Genomic DNA, 18,551 nt, shown 5'->3' on the forward strand with positions numbered 1-18,551 from the left:
CACCTGCAGCTGCTGTAGGGTTGACCTTCTAGTTGTCAGAGGTCTGCCCATGCAGTGCCTGTGTGTGCTTGTGTTTGTTGCCTTACACGCTCACAGACAGAGAGAGAGAGAGAGAGAAAGAGAGAGAGAGAGAGAGAGCGAGAGAGAGAGAGAGTCAGTGTCAGCTGTGCACCTGTGTATGTTTGGTCCCACATCAGCATGGCCTCCCTGAAGCCTGATGTTATCAACCTCTGGTGATGAAAGGTAGACCTTTTCCTTTCCAGGTGTCCCTGGCCGAGGGAGAGAACATGAGAGAGAGAGAGAGAGAGAGAGAGAGAGAGAGAGAGAGAGAGAGAGAGAGAGAGAGAGAGAGAGAGAGTCCTCCATGGGCCTTACTGAACATTCATGATTGGCTTGTTATTAAGATGTTTCATTGCTAATCTCAGTTGGGTTTTAAGTCCAGGCATGGGTCTGGATCAAATCTTAAATCCCTTTGGATTTATGACCATCCTTTTGTATAATCTCTCACAGATCCAAGTCACTATGCTGATGAAGTGCCTTGTGGCTGAACACTGAGTAATGTAGTCTTAATTGGCTAAATTGCATTTCTTTCAACCTTTTGAAATTGTACAATGACTAGCTAATTACAGATTATATGGTGGAACATGTGAAACATAGTCGATTGCCAGTTTATTAGGTTCACCAAGCTTAAACTAATGCAGTAAAGTATTACCTTCTTGAAGGTTATAGCCTAGTCCAGGCCTAGTTCAGTATTTGTTTTAGAGAGGTTTTGAATCCAATTTATAGTTATTTTGTTCATTATTTGCTGTAGTTTGTGGTAAAGATTATTTTAATTTGATTTTATTTAGTCTACCTTCACTGATATAAGGGCAATGCTAATTTTACTTTGTTTCATTACAAAAAGCATTATGTAACAAAATATGGATGATATGATTCCATACAATGTGACCAAAGAGCGCCGTATAAAAATACGTTAAGGTATATTACTATTTGTTTAATGCAATAAGATATATGTACATACATACTTAAGGGAAGTCAGCTGGCAGAGGGAGGCACTTAAACCACAGTTCACTTTCTCAAACTGTGGGCACAAGTTAACAACATCATTCTGGTCTCCAGGCCTGGTACAGAAATGGATAGGCCTGTACAGCAGTGAAAACCATATACAGTAAATAGTCCTGGTTGATTTGATGACCCCAATGGTCACTTAAGTGCACTCAGTAAGACTTCTTGAAAAGCTACACTGTTAGAAATACAACTTGTGTATCTATTTACAGTGCAGCCAAACTAACTTTTGTTATTCTAAAAAAGAACATGGTCAACAATAATTGCAATCAAGATCTGATTTCATGGTGCCCACAGCGTGAATAGTTTTCCACCCAACAGCAGAATACAGTAAAGTTGGTTACCTTGCTGAGAAGTTGGAGGTGTGCAGCTTGTCACCTGCTATTCTTCTCATAACAGGTAAAAAACTGATCCGCTGACCCAAAATGCAATGTTTTGCAGAAACATTTCTATGAGTAATCACGGAATCGGTAAGTTCAAACAGGACAGCACCAAACTCTCCTTATCCTCAAATGATTTATCATCTTCAACATCTTTCTTTCCCTTTTTATCCTTAGGAAACCTGCATGTTTGTGGGTTTCTTCCACATCTTGCTGCATCTACGTATGTGTGACGTTTGAATACATCCAGGCGGGCCAGCAAACAACACAATACACTGGCACTCTACCTTTCAGGACACTGAGTTTATATTAGGTGACGAAGCCTCTACTGAATATTTCATTGACACTGCCTTTCTACTCGGAATGATAATCTTGAAATGAGAAAGCTGTTAGGAAGAAAAGGAATAGGAATAGTGTATACATCACTGTTTTCCTTCTCCTTCTCATTTTGTATTGAATAAGCCAGGGGTTGGAAGATATATTTGTACTTTACTATGAAGCTTTTGGGAGGTTTGCCCTGAATATTGGCGTAGGGAAACTCTATTGAGAACACATGTGCTTGTGATTCATAATGAATCACTTGATTAGAGGTCTTAAAATTTATCAGAAAAAAAAAATATTAAATGAGTGATATGTAATTCAAACAGTGTTTTATGCTGCTTAGTCCAAAATGGCCCAAAATGGGATGCAGGCAGCGAGTTGCCAGTAGTATTGTCAGTATCAGAGAATTACACCACTGGGGTAGAAAACCATACGTATAGATCTTTGCTTGAGAATAACAAGTTATATGTATGCTGTTAGTGTAATGTCAGGCTTACCTGGTCATATCAGTCCTTATTTGGCATACTTTAGAGACATTATATAATTTCCAAGAATTGTTTATTGTGCATGATTCCCAAGAAACCGTAGGCTGAAAAGAGGAGGGTTTTTTGATATTCTTCTCAGTTTATAATATCTTTGCACTGCTCACTCAGTTGTTTGTCTGCAAACATGAACTTAGATCGTTAATGATGAAATAGATGTCTTACTATTGCACCCTCTCAGTCCCTGATAATTCATTGATTCACCTTCGGCATCAGAAAAGCCAAGACACCACAGTGGGACTTGAGATACAACAACTGAGGGGCTGAAATACTGTTACAGTCGAATATACAGACACACTTTTGGTGTTGGCAACTGTCTCCTGGTATGTGATTTTACTAGGTGTGAGAAAGAAATGCAAAAGTCTGTGTTCTATAAGCTGATTTTTAAAGTTACTCTATGATCGTTCAGAGAGGCATGCAGGGTAGGGGAGCCTTTGCAAAATTCTGAAGGTACAAAGGACACATTTGCTGCATGTACTGTAATAACATATGCACAAATGAATGTATTAAATTACTTATGAGATAGGTAGTAGTGCAGTAAAGTAATGGCCCAGTCTCAAATAATAGCACAAACAAAAAAGTGGGTAAAAAGCAGAGTAGGACCTGCTTACATGGTGGATGTACATTTAGCATGATGTACATTTAGCATTTAACTAAAGTATGTACATAATATTAATTCTGTATTCAGTACAACAACAGAGTCATGTCATACTCACCAATCTGATGCTCTGAATTTCTTTTTGTCTTTTGTTCATCACAAATACTAATATCAATCTCTGATAAATTCCAATCCCTTTGCCTTGCCATTCTATTGTATAGTGTTAAGCTACTTCCTGCCGATGTTTCATGTTAAAGCCTACCAGGAAAGATCGGGATTATGCCCACTATTAAGGCTTTTAATGTGAAATATCTGTGCCAGAAGTGTTAAGTTTCATTGTAGCGCAACAACAAATGAAAAGAAGAACCAACTGCAGTGAATCAAGATGCAAAATATAAAACATACTTACAAAACAGAGAACATGAATACCTTTTTCTAATATAAACCTGTTTCAACTAAATAAATAATTTCTCTATATTTGAGGAGAGAGAACCGGGAGCTTTGTCACCTAATATAAACTCAGTGTCCCGAAAGGTAGCAGAGAGCCTGTGTATTGTTTTGTTCCCTGGTCTAGCAGATAGTGTTCAGCATCACACAAAGATGCAACAAGATGTGGAGGGAACACACAAATATGTAGGTTATCTAAGGATGAAAGTGCAGGAAGATGTTGAAGAGAACCAGTCACTATTTCAAAGATTGGTCCTTTGTTGACAGCAATCTGCTCCTAGTCATCAACTGAAATAGTTCAAAAGCCAAAAGAAATCATTTTGATAATATATATATTAAAAAAAAAATCAAGTATTCAAATTAACTATATAGGTAATAAACACCATTAAATCCAGAAATTAACCAATACGAAATAAAATTACAATGCTATACGCTGTAATGTTTGCACTCGCTCCCATGATCACACTAAGCCTCCCTCCCGCCCTCTGCCAAAGTGAAATTTCCGGACTGTTTGTGTGTCAACCTGCTTGCTCTTTTGTGTCTGTGTGGCTAATAATTGCTTTTCTTTGAGGGAGTCGTGGCTGGAGGAGGTAGCCAACTACTGTTCATACCGCCTCATCTCCCCTCGCTGTGCACCCCCTGCTGGCTCAGCTGGTCTGGAAATCCACCTTAATATAGATCAGGCACCTGGGAGAACAACATGGGCTCTTGGCCCTCTGGCCTGTTCCAGAGCTTTATTGATAGGCACTGAGCCGAGCTGCCAATATCACAGCAGCACATGGACCTAGTGGCCGTTGTTTAGTTTGTGTGAGGTCCTTTGTGTGCTCTGTGTGTATCTCTGTATTGCGGCACTTTTACTTTCTTGTTTTTGTTTTCCTTTGTTAGAAAGTATTTTATCGGCTTGTAAGAAAAATGCTTTTGAACTTCCAAACAGCCATGCCTGCTTACACACAGACACACACGCACGTGCACGCGCACACGCACGCAGTACATAATTTGTTTTCAGTAATCTAAATAATGATTATAATAAATCTTTGAAAATGAGAACACAGCATACACATACATCTTATAACTTTACCCCCATTTTACAGAGCGACTTCATCTATACTGTACAACATATAAGAACCTGAAACATCTGTGAAAAATGGGGGTAAATAGGATGGGTAATGAGAAACATGGAACGAAAAGTGTAGGAGGAGGCAGACAGAATAGAAGGAGAATGAAGAGGTGCTTAATATTTCATTAGTTAATTAGAGACTGTGCTACGTTTTGAGTGAGTGTGCTGTAGCTCTAGGCTTCTGGGTGTCATTGTGGCCGGCACAGTCATCACTTACTGTACCAGCCTATTTCCGATGGCCTTAACAACAAATACAGTACCGGGAGTAGAGTAGTTGCCTTTGCCAATTTACTGTAACATGCAACGTACAGTTGCATTGTGCAGACCGAAGGTGGGGGTGGGTGGTGTAGCAGTGGTGTTTTGGTATCTTTGTAGCAAGAGGTGTCCCACGCACCCAGGTAAACATGGACAGATTGGAATATGATGTAACCCTGATTGTTAAACACTGTCAGAGTATGTGCTAGAGGCTGGTTACCGTCTGGTATCAGTCACACCATCTTCTGTAAAAGCAATGTCCCACCATCATGTAGCAAGAGTTTGTCCTTCTCCTAAAATGACAGTTTCCTATAAATATCATGTATGCATGAACTTGTCAGATATTGTGTGAATTATGTATTCAATGAGTCCCAAGGATGTCTCCTATGATGTCTGATATGTAACTGAATAAACTGGATGGCTATAATATGGAGTTATTTACAAATGGTTTAATGTGCACAAGAGTATAAACGTGTGGGTAGTTACTTTGCAGCTCTCAGTGCAGGAAACACAAGATGTAATCAACCATCTTCCATTTATCTTAACTCTACTGTTCACTGCTGGCCTTATTGCCATGCAGTTATTGGATTTACTTTGCATTTCCACTGTACATGTGAATGTGTTTATTGTTTTATAGTCAGAGTGAAACAAAAGTGCACAACATACATGTGGTTGTTGGATGATTTTGGAGAGTTACACATGTAGGTGTTCTGCCATCTTACAGTAATGTGACATAATTGCTACCAATCTATGTGCAGTATCCTGTTTACCTGGTCTGAGCAGGTGGGTGGCGTACAATGCACCACCTCACACAGTCATACCTTACACCAGAAATGCAGTGCGCCACTAGATTGCCAATGATACACCACCTATTGCAGCTGTTGACCCACTTTGGTGCAAGGTAAAGGCTCCAAGATAAAGAAAAGGTGAAGGCATAAACAACTCTGTCTGTCAAAGCTGCACGTTTTCGTCATCTATACAAAAATGGGGCCTAGAGACCCAAAGAGGGGGGAAGTGAGGACATGAGGCAGGGACAATCAAGGACAGACGGGCAATATTGAGGAAAGGCATTGGTTTCCACAGAGAGAAACCACAGAAATGCCATGAGTTACCAGGCTTCTGTGGAGCAGCACTAAGAGAGAGAGAAGACAGTGAAAGTGTGTGTTGTATGTGTGTAAAAGAGAGAGAGAGAGAGAGATTTCACGTTTGACACATCGTTGCTATTTCAGACAGAGGTGAAAATATTTCTTCTCTTTTTAACAAGCATGTTTGGATGTGAGAATGTCACTCTGGGTCTAAAAACGTTACAGATATCTCAATAATGAGTCAAAGTTATCACAATGGAGGGAGTGTGTGTGTTATTGGAAGAAATAGATATTGGTGTGTTTGAGCAGGTCTCCCTACAGGTATTGAGTGTTTTAGCCCCCATATTTGGCTGCAAAACATTCTAGAAACTAATAATTATACACACACACGTGCGCACATACACACATACAGAAATGCAGATGAAAAGCTTTGTCTTGCGAGTCCCCTGTGCAAAAACATCTTGCCAGGCCATGAATAAAGTTTTCCACAGAAAGCAGAGCAGAGAGAGACTGATGCACATGAGCTGTGATTGATGGTTTATTGAGCTTATCAACCCAGAGGGGAACAGAAAACCTTTTTTTCCAACTCTTCTCTTTTCACTGTGAGACTAGAAAGAAAGAAAAAAACAAAAAAGAAGGGACCAAAGGCTGCATGTTAATTACAAGTGTATAAGATAAACCCAAGTGTATTGTGTGAATGTGTGTACTCAATAATTACCACAAAAACTAGTAGAATTAGAGGTTTTAAGCCCAAGGAAGTCATTCATTTCAAAGAAAAGATCTAGTAGTTACAACATTTTTGGTAGTTTGCTTGTTTGATAATAGTGTCATAGTAAAGAAAGTACATTATGGGATGTTACAACCTGATCTCACAGAATTGTGACACGCGGGACACAATCCCCGATCTCCTGGGTAAAAGTCCTGTGTTGTTTGACCCATCCACCACCCTAACCAACCTCCCTATGCCTACGCAGATTTTCGGGACTTCATACTACTCGCTACCGTAGTCGCTCTTAATGCTACGTCATCTTCTCATTGACTTTACATTGGCATTATTTTCCGTGGTGGCCACATGGAATTTTCACACATTCTGTGCCACCACCACGTAATGCGGTGTTAACAGTTTGTGATCATTTCACGGAATTCTGTGAGACCAGGCTGGATGTTAATACAGTATGATAGAAATATAATCTTTTAATAAATCTCAGCACATTTGTGTTGTAAGATTATGTATTTAATAAACTATAGAACATCACAAAATACTTGTAAATTTATTTTTGACAGACCTCTTAGTTAATTTGTTGTCTGCGCTGTGACTGTGTTGTAAGTTGTCACTGCTGCTCATTTCTTCCCTCTTCCCTCTACATTTTGCTTTGCATTGGGGGGCAATAGTTTCTATTAGGGCTGTCAAACGATTACATTTTCTTAATCGCGATTAATCGTTGAATTTCTATAGTTAATGTTTTATCACATGATTAAAATTCTATTATTTTGCATTTCAGAACTGTTTTTAAGTACATATTAACAATGGAAAGCCATTCTTAACAGTGTATCTTGATTGGGAATCAAATGAATCCAAAGAAAGTGACTTTATGAACTTGATTTTAAAGTGCCCATATTATGAAAAAAACACTTTTTCTGGGATTTGGGGTGTTATGTTGTGTCTCTGGTGCTTCCACACTCATACAAACTTTGAAAAAAATCCATCCATGGTGTTTAGAGTGAGATACGGTTTCTGAATGTGTCCTGCCTTCAGTCTCTGGGTGAGCTGTTCAAAATCGGCACGGCTTGTGACGTCACAAGCCGAAACGCAGCATGCTAACGCTAACGCTAGCATGCTAACGCTAGCATGCTACCTCGTTCTCAATAGCAAAGCACTGCTACAACACACACAAGTTCACCATAATCTACAAAAGAACTACTTCCATGTGCGCCCTCATTTAGAAGTCTCCCAGCTAATCCTGCCTTGTAACTGACCGAAGTTGTAGAAACAGCCTTTTTACTGTCTATGGAGCTAGCTAGCTGACATGATCTACATCTGAGCTACTGCACATGTGCAGTGCAATCAAAGATAGTACAGAAGAAGAAGAAGAAAAGATGTCTCACTCTGTAGCTAAAACAGAGACCAGCTGAAAAGAGGATCTGCAGCAGTGAGAGAGAGCGGTGCAGTACAACAAAAATATGGTGTTTTTTGAAAATTAAACCATGTAAACCTATTCTGGTACAACCTTAAAATACAATTATGAACCTGAAAATGAGCATAATATGGCTGCTTTAAGATTTGTATTTGTTTATTATGTATTTAATCTAGTCACACATTTGAATTTAACAATAACTTTGAATGCACCACGAGGCTGTAAATTACCAGTTTCATTGAACGCACCGTCTGTGTTTTTCAACAGCAACAGCAGCTGCAGATTGTTACATCCCGGTGTCAGAATCCTCTACAGTGAAATACAGTCACACTTTACACTGTTTAGCGTTAGGTGTCAGCATTGTAACTGTGTTTAATCCAGCTACTAGCTAGCGGTAGGCTAACGTTAGCTGCTGTCGAGTATAGTGTTAACTAGCGTCACGTGCAGCGATGCCTGTAACGTCTGTTTCAGAGCATCAGAGGGAAGTGCAGGCATATCAGTGGCACCGGAATGAGGCACCGAAATCCGCGTTGCTATTCCTGCAGCAGCAGGATGTGTTACGAGGAAGTACTGCAGAATAGTAGCCTGTTAGGCACGACGCAAAGCTGAGTGAAGTGAAAATAAATTAATAAATGGCGGCATGCGATTAATACGATTAAAAAAAATGAACGCATTATGCTCGACCCTTAATCGCATCGTGATTAACGCGTTAATGCTGACAGCCCTAGTTTCTATTGATCATTCTCTTAAATATGGACATTGTGCATGCTGGTACATTAAAGTGCATTCAACAGAATCCAACAGTGTTTAAGTTCCGATTGGGTAAATTACTTTATATAACCTTACATGGCTTATATATGTGTGAGTAAGCGTCTGACTGGCCTCCATCTCTTTTATCAGTTTGTTATGTTAATTTCCATGCATTTGGTTTGAGCCTAAAGCATATCTGCAGTCAAAGAAAATGCATGGCACGGTTCCTGTGAGAAGTTTGAGGGCATTATGCAACCAAGTCACCGTACTGTTACAGTATCCAAGGCAACACTTCACCTTATATGCATCACACCTTCAACATTTTACAGTAAATGGCAGCAACGGCATGAGCTTGAGCCCCCTTTTGCACTTCAAATAAATTTCCACTCTGATATAGGCTGGCAAGTTTGCAGTCTCTGCCTGCAATGTTTCACTGAGCATTGGGAAATTAGCATTCTACAGTAGCTTTCACTCTCACATGAGGGTGTTATTGCTGCTGTTTTTAACAGCTTTCACTCCTACACCCCTGGTTCTAGCCAGTTATGACTCAGGACTACTAATTGTCTTCATGGCATGAAGGAAGCCTCAGGGGTATCAGAAAATAACCCTGAGTGATAATTCACGTTCAAACTTTTTTTTTTTATATCATTCTGTTGCTTCCAGGTATATCATGTGATTTACAGTATGCATGTGTATACTCTAGGTGTGTGTGTGTGTGTGTGTGTGTGTGTGTGTGTGTATGTGTGTGTGTGTGTGTGTGTGTGTGTGTGTGTGTGTGTGTGTGTGTGTGTGTGTGTGTGTGTGTGCATGTGTGCAAATATTCTTGCTTACACGTTTCTCTACAAATGTCCCTTTCCTTATAGGACTGCGCATAACTTTCTGTTTGTGTGTGTGCAAATTTGTGGGTGCAGCACTGCTGGTGTAGGTAGTGATGACCTGGCAGTAGTTGTATTTGGCTGCGAAAAGACTCTGGCCCTCTCCAACCCTCTGCTGTACTGATTACTGACTCCTGGCACACACAGCCCAGCTATAGGCCAGGGCAGATCCACCCCATAATCACTATTGATTACTGATAATCCAGTTAGGAGAAAGGAAACTAACTGTGTTTTGGCAGAAGATGGGGAGGAGATGGCATCAGTTAGATAAGCTATCTTCTTACAGTACTGCTGAGGCAGGAATGATATAAAGCATTCTAAAACCCCTTTCAAATATGAATCCTGTTACATAAATGTGATAGCAATTTATGTCAGTGTCATGTTTTAGATAGGGATGCACCAATCCGACCTTTTCAGTCCCGACACCGATACGATACGATACGATACGATACCTGGGCTTTGGGTATCGACCAATACATAGTACTGATCTGATACCAGTGTTTAATTAAAAAGCTGTACGCCTCACTGTGTGGAAGTGACTAGGGTCAATCTTTTTATGTATAAGACAACATCAGGCTTGACTTAAACATTGCTTTCCTAACTGTGTAAAACAAAATGTAACAAATAAATACATTTACATTTACTAAAATGTAATTTATTATTAAAATAATATTTTGAGTTGTAAAAGTTGGTAAAACAGCTTCAAAATTAACAGTAATTAAAATTCTAGTGTAAAACTTTTAAATGCAGCAACACATTGGTAAAATCTGGAATCAACATTCCAGTATATAATGTACATTCTACATAAACATTGAATTGAATTGAATATATCGGCCCCATTGTCACCGATACCCAATCCAGCTATTTGAGTCATGATATCAGTATCAGATCGGTGCATCCTTAGTTTGAATAAGCCTCTGAGTTACTTTTCCATAAGATTTGTGACAGCAATCTTTCTGGATCAGACCTGGTAACAATGGTTAAATAAACAGGGCGAGGGATTGAATATAAGCCTTTTCCCTCCTTCTAAGAGCACTGTAGTAACTTCATTGAATTATCATTTCAGTCTATGCATTTGTGTTTTTATGAATTTTCCGCTTTGTGGTGGAGTACAAAAGAGTAAAAAAATCTTCAGGAAACCACAATAATTATCAGACCACAGTCTAACTTTTATTTTTCAATAACGATTAAAGTTAGACTTAAGCTGCAGTGGGTAGAAGGCAAAAAAACACCAGAATTTGAGGTAGACTGAGACCTTGATTGAGGCTTCTGATAGTGGTCAAAAATGTCACAGGGTACCTTTAGTAAGTTAGCTATAGCATGTAGCATATTGGCTATTTTGGATCAAACACTCACATTTATTTTGCCAGTACCAGCTAGAGATTGCTAAGTAACTCAACCAGTGGCGGTTCTGCATTGAATTTTTTTTATAGTGTATATTTATTTTAAGTTCTGATAACTTATACTGTCATATTTTGTGCATAATTGTGTTCATTGTCTTTTGAAAAATGTTGGAGGTAGAGATTATTAAAAAGTGTGTTTCCTGATGTAATTGCAATAGTTAAATAACTGGATTCTCTTAAGTGTGTTTTTCAAATGTTCTAATGAAGGATTTGTGCAATTGAGAAATATAATTTTCACTTTCACTTATGTTGTTATAATATATATATATATATATATATATTGTATTTTTCAGATATATAAAAAATGTAACAAGAGCAGAGAGCAACAATAATATAAAATATTAAGAATAATATACAAATAAAATATAGAATAAATATTCTAAATAGCACAAATCCTTCATCACACAAATGTGAAAAGGCACGCAAGAGAATCTAATTATTACACTATAGCACTAAGAACAGAAAACACAAACTAAAACTAAAACCTTACCTTTCTGGCCTTCCTTGATGCAAAATCATCAGTGATGTTATTGTATGAAATCTGCTCCCCTATTGAGTGATTGATACTGACGGAAAGGCCAGTGAGCTGTTCCTGGGACATGGTTGACCTCAGGTATGACTTGATCAACTTTAGTTTTGAAAAGATCCTCTCTGCTTGAGCCACAGTGACTGGCAGAGTAAGTGAAATCCTAAGAGCAGTCCAAAAGTTGGGGTAGATCTCCGATAGATCCTTATCATCCCCCGTTCCCTTTGGGAGACCAAGCAACATAGGCGCCGATTTATGTTTTCCTCCGTGGGTGCTCACGGGCGCACACCCTTTAAAAAAAAAAGTAGTCAAAAAATGTTTGCATTTCACAGCCGACATGCCTATCAACTCTAAAATCAAGCCGTAAAGTAAGCTTTCAACTCAGGATAGGATTGGAGATTATAAGTTTAACTGACACATAACCGTGATCAGCTTCATGGGTGTTCAGTATTAGCGGAGTATTAGTATTAGTATCCGCTCCCCTTTCCCCTTCTCACAGCTTCTCTGTGCAGTGTGCACGGTAGGCTACCTTCTCAGCAAGCAGGGGCGCCAATTTGCCAATTCCACACACGGTGAAATGATAGATAATACAGTAGAAAACCACTTTGAGGATTCTTTTTTTAAGTGCTCGTGCTGCCCCCCATGTGTCATGAAAAAATGCCGCCACGGGCGGCTGCCCGCTTCGCCCGTGCCAAAAAACGCTACTGAACTCAATCCCTTAATGCGGCCACTATATTCTGCAGATGTTACTTACCCATATTACAAAACAAACTTGGTGAAAAAGTTGACGTTTCACAGTGCTGTGCTGGCGGGTCCAGAAACTGAAGAAACAACAACAATCCCAAAGCAAAAGCTCACCGTCTTGCCTGTGATGTGATGACAGCCCAGTCTCATGGCAGTTCGTGAAATGGTTACGTTATTGAATCTATTGGATTGTGAACAGGACACGATTATGTCATTTTTTTCGTGTGGTGATTACAAATTTTAATTTAATGTATTTAAATGGGAAGCATATTTCGTGATCACAGCACGACAATGGTAGGGAGTAGTATGAGAAGTAGAAAATCTGCGTAGGGAGGTTGGTCATGGTCATGGTGGATGGGTCAAACAATACAGGACTTTCACTCCGGAGACCGGGGTTCGCGTCCGGCGTGTTGCAGTTCTTTTCCGCGTTATTCTCTTCCTAACCTCAACCGTCCCGTTGTTGTGGCGTTTCATGTCCCCGTTGTTGCGTGCCACAGAGACCGCGGATCGTGTCCCTGTGCCCGGGGATCGCGTCCCTGTGTGGCAGTCCGTCCTGTTGTTGTCGCCGGCGTGTGGTGTTTAATTTCCCCATTGTGGTGTTTAATTTCCCCGTTGTTGCGTCCCCCAGAGCAGCCCAGTGTCATGGCAGTTCGTGAAATGGTAACGTTCAAAAATCGTGACCTGTACACGAATCAATAAATAAAAATAACATGACTATTTACGAACTGGCGTGAGACCGGGTTGGTGACGATCCTACGCCGTGTGTGCGCTGCAGGTGTAGGCTAGCCAGTTAAAAGATATCCGCCTACGGTTTGCATAGGTTTTGCGTTCAATGCAACCAACGTGTTTGCCACAGAGATAAACAATCATTAAGGTCCAAAATAAGTATTACAAATAGTTAACACTCTTCTTACTTGATATTACTACTTTCCAGCTCACTGCTGTCCTCAACACTCTTACCTCTTTCTCACCAGATGCCAAATGTTGCATGTGCATTCCAGCTGTATCCTGTGGTTCTGTCATGTTTGTGGAACATTTACGCCATGAGACCTATATTTGAATGGCTAAAAGTCATTACTTTAAAGGTATACTATGCAATTTCCATTTTTTGTCAAACAGCTACCCCTAGAGTCGCTGCGGAGTACTTGTATTTAACGTTACTGTCGTAAATACCACTCATGCAGAGCTGTCTCTGCACTCACGGCTTGATCCCCTCCCCCCTGTAGGACTGGTCTTATTATCAACAATGGATGAATCAACAACTTCGTAAAAACTGACATACAACAAGCAAGCGCAACAACATACAACATATAACGCAAGCAAGTTTACTTGACATGTTGATAAAATGTCGGGAGTCTTCAAGTTAGCCTTATTAAAGTCTCCAGCGATTATGTGAACACCATCGGGGTGGGCCTGCTGCTGTTCGTTTATGGTGTTCAGCAGGAGAGAGAGTGCTGTGTTTACATTGGCGTCGGGTGAGATATACCCAGCCGGTACGATCACTACTGTTAGCTCTCTTGGTAGAAAAAAAGGCCGGCATCTTACAGACATGTACTCGAGGTGAGGGGAACAGTGTTTATCTATAATTGTCCCTGTTATTACACCAGTTCTCATGCACGTACATACAGAGCCCTCCTCTGCTCTTACCAGAGTCCTCAGTCCTGTCCCAGCGCAGCAGAGTGCGGCCTGCTAGCTGCATGCTAGAATCAGGTATCCCCGGGTGAAGCCAGGTTTCAGTGACAATCAAAACACAGCAGTCACGAACATAGCGATTTACAGCGAGTTGTAATTCCAAGTCGTCCATTTTATGCACCAGGGATCTGGCATTGGAGAGATACAGACTCGGTAGAGATGGCTTGTGTGCTATGCTAGCCTTAGCATAACACCGGACCTGCGGCCCCGCTATTCCTCTCCCTCCTCCGTCTGCGCCGCCTCCTAGACCTGACAACAATCCATGGAGAGCCCGGCGGTCTCGCTATGTCGTCTGGGACGTTGTGCGTATAATGAAAGACACTCAAAATAGATATCTGGTGCTGGTCACCGATGTCCAAAAGATTCTGGCGGGTGTAGCGGATGTTCGTAGAACCGATGCAATTTGTGATTCTTGCGAGATTTTGGCGGGGCGCCATCTCCCAAACCTGCATTGATGGTTTGGCCAGCGGCGTCCCCCCCTGCGTTGCTATTGGGATGATTCGCCCTACTACGAGTTTGTTTACCATCAAAATGACTTTGAAGCTTTAGTTATAGTTAAGGTTAAGTTATATTAAGGTACAAATTTTACATAGTGTGCCTTTTATTACAGATGTAGCTCTTTTTAGGTCCAAACTTAAAACGCATCTGTTTAGTCAGGCTTTTAATACGTAGCAGTGGTGTGACGATTTCATTCTTCTGTTTCTCTGTAACTATTTCTGATTTTACATGTTCTTTCTTTATATTGTATGATATTTGTTTTTATTCTTGGTTTCGATGTTAAGCACTTTGGATACCTGCTGGTTGCTGTAAAGTGCTATATAAATAAAGTTTGATTGATTGATTTAACAGATATATCAAGCCAGCATTTTGACATATATAATATCTGCCTGGGTTATTAGGGGCCGAGCAGAGAAGCTGCGTGGACTCTATTGTTTTTACCGGTATTCTTCTTCTTCTTCTTCTAAATCCATGTTCCCATGCACGGAAACTCACCAAACTTTGCACATAAGTCCCCACCTATGCTAAACTTAATCAGTGTGATTTGTGTGCTAATTGTCCTGATGGTGGCGCTACAATAGCCATCTAGAATTCTAAACTTTAAAAATTCACAACAAATCACCCGTACATGCTACAACTTAGGCCAAACTGTAGCCCCAATAGAGCAGAGACTATGCTCTGCTGTTACCATGTAGCAATTTTGAAGTCCATCACTCTACTTTTTGCAAAAACAGCAAAACTTCTTAAACACATCTCCTCCCGCATGTTTCAATTGACACCAAATTTGGGCAACTTCATCTACAGACTGTCCTCCACAAATTTACCTGCATTAACACACCTGATTCTGATTAAATCCAGTTTAGGAAAGTCATGTTATTGAGTCAACCCAGGCTGACTCAATAAAATATAGCCCAAATAGCTAGAGGAATCATCATCTGGACAATAGCTCATTGAGATCAACATTTACCTTTGGACCGGAAGATTGCAAGTACAAAGCTCAACTGTCACAATACAAAATGAACTGTCTTTGGACATCTTCCCTGCGAGTTAAAAATGGTCTACCCCAACTATCGCCTGGGAGCAACTATCATTACGGGTTATATTCTTTGTGAGAGTGCAAGGGAGTCTGGAATGGGATTGAAGGAAATGTATTTGTGGTTCAGCAGCCTTGACGAAGAAATATATAACAATTTGATATTGTATATTTTATGTGTGCTGTGAGAATCAGATTAAAAGCAAAAATGAGATTTTGTGAGAAGGAGAGAAGAAAATAATAATGCAAACAGATATGAGGCAAAGGACAGAGGATGGATAGTTTAAGAAAAACAGCTTCAGTTAATCTGCAGAGTGGGAGATAAAGAGAAAGAGAGAGATGCACTGTAGGTGTGAGACTAAACTAAGTGAGGCATCAACACACATATGTTTGTGGCACAAACATTGTGGCATTATGTCATACTGCAAGTTGGTGTGCAAATTAAAAAAATAAATGTGAAAAAACAGACTACTTTAGAATTATATAGTAAAGATTAAATTAAAAATAAAAGATTATTAAAAAAAAACTTTAGGTAAAACAAATTAGGAAAAAAGAAAGCATTTCTTGACATACATTCTGTATTTTAGCATTTGGGTAATAGGATATGCAAACACAGTATATAAACATGATGAATAAATGCTTCTAAACCACCTCAAATTTGAATTTAAAAACATTCAAAGAAATCTCCTGCACACTGTATAACTTGCAAAAAATATATAAAGTTTAATAATAGGCAACATTTCGGTACTAGACCAATTTAAAAACATACAATTCCAAGAAAGTACATTTTGCTTCATACAGATTCTTAGAGATGCTTTCTTCATAAATGTGAGGATGCAGGCATCTACTGCGCTGTGTGACATAATCCTGGCCATCAACTCCCACGCTCTCTGCATCTCCACAGCATGGAGCATCCACTGTCTGTCAACACTCTAATGGGAGGCAAACCAAACAACACAGAGGGAAAGGGACAAGAATATACACAAACTACACGGAGATACATGAATACTGGGCCAATGTTTTACAGATTGGAGCATTGTAAATTATGCTGATAATCCATTGGGCTAGAATTAAATTTGATTTCCACTGGATCAGAGTACTGTCACTTTGCTGCCTGTTCTGCCAATCGCTGCCTTTCCATTTAGTAAATGGGTATGTACTTTAAACACACATTGCATGGTAAATGTGTACTTTGTTGAAATTTTGAGGCCAGCTTAGAAGTAGAAACATATTGAACTCACTTGATGCTGTAAGAAATAAATTGTGTATTGCACTTTATTTCTGTTCTGTTTCCTAAACTTAGCACAAAAAGTAAGGAAATTTGTGTTTGGTAGATAATTTCTCTGTGGTAACAATGCTTTTTGGCAATACATCTTATACCGTTGGAAAGCCTGTTTAGTTCCCTTTCAAATGGTGCCCCATTTGTAAGGAACATGCATTTGTGGGATGAGCAGCAGTGCTGAGTATGTGGGTTGCGCCCATGACAAATTTGCCAAATCTTCTCTGCCAGTGCCAAACAGCTCATTCTGCCATTGACTCGTTTGGTGTTTGGTGGATTGGATGATTGTAGTTTGAAGAAACAAGACATATTGGCAATTTAACAATTTATTAATTTCACAAATAGGAGCCTCAGTAGCGTGTCGAAGAACCATACACAGCCACAACAGCCTCGCACCCCCTCTTCATGCTGGTCACCAGCCTGGTCACACACTGCTGTGGGATGGCATCCCATTCTTCAACCAGTATTTGTCGCAAATCAGCCAACATGGTTGTGTTGGTCACTATGGCACGAACAGCACACCCAAGCTGATCCCACAAGTGTTCAATGGGTTTGAGGTCAGGACTGCTGGCAGGCCATTCCATCCTCTCCACTCCCACATTCTGGAGGTAGTCTCTGATAAACCCCGCCCTGTGGGGGCGAGCGTTGTCATCTTGGAGGATAGAGTTCGGTCCCAGACTGTGGAGATATGGGATTGCCACTGGTTGCAGAATCTCATCTCTATATCTCTCTGCATTGAGATTGCCTCCAATGATGACAAGCCTCATTTTTCCAGTGAGGGAGATGCCACCCCAGACCATCGCACTGCCTCCACCAAAAGGTGTTACTCTATCGGTGCAGCAATCAGCATAGCGTTCTCCTGGTCTTCGCCACACTTTGACCCTACGATCCAACTACCGTAGACAGAATTATCCAATCCACCAAACACCAAACGAGTCAATGGCAGAATAAGCTGTTTGGCATTGGCAGAGAAGATTTGGCAAATTTTTCATGGGCGCAACCCACATACTCAGCACTGCTGCTCATCCCACAAATGCATGTTCCTTACAAATGGGGCCCCATTTGAAAGGGAACTAAACAGGCTTTCCAACGGTATAAGATTTATTGCCAAAAAGCATTGTTACCACAGAGAAATAATCTACCAAACACAAATTTCCTTACTTTATTAAGTTTATTATCTGAAAACTGTGTAAAGCAAGGTTTTCTTTGTTGAAGTTTGAGGCAAGTTTATTGTAAGTGTATTGCACTTTATGTTTATACAGTTCTGTGAAAAAACATCTTCCCAGCCCTTGTCACATGACCAATTAATGTTTCCATCATGACTATCCACATTTTTTGCCTTAAGAGCCCATAGAAAATCTAAATACACAATTTGTTGAAAATAAAAACAAGTGAAATTAATCACGAATGTGATGTGTTTTATTTCGCAAAATGACATTGTGTTGTTCAATCCTATCCAATATTTCCTATATTTATAAGCAGTTTTTTTATATGCTGTATTCTGATAAAATCCCCTGGGCCCCCCTGACTGACTATTAGCCCCCCCCACACACACACACTTAGAAAATCATGGAATCACCCCTGAATACAAGATAATTGCATTTACTGCAGTGCACACATGGGGTCAGTAATAAGAGTGAATAATGTTGCATAGTGCAGTTAGTGGTGTACAGTGCTGCAGGGTCGGCTCATGTCCTTCCTGTTCTCTGAATACAGGGTCCCTTTGGAGTCTGAAGTCAGAGATGGCAGCTAAGTGGGCTCTGGATTGATGTTCTCCACAGCAAAGCACTGCAGAGGCCTGACTCT

General features: G+C 40.2%; 1 protein-coding gene across 1 annotated transcript in view; it reads left to right on the top strand.

Moving 5' to 3' along the window:
* The window catches only part of LOC116046951 (transmembrane protein FAM155A), a 111,927-nt gene that overhangs the window by 35,026 nt on the left and 58,350 nt on the right, over window positions 1–18,551 (top strand). The gene's annotated exons all lie outside the window — the stretch shown is intronic.

This window comes from Sander lucioperca, chromosome 8, assembly GCF_008315115.2.
Source record: "Sander lucioperca isolate FBNREF2018 chromosome 8, SLUC_FBN_1.2, whole genome shotgun sequence".
In the NCBI taxonomy this organism is placed as follows: Eukaryota; Metazoa; Chordata; class Actinopteri; order Perciformes; family Percidae; genus Sander; species Sander lucioperca.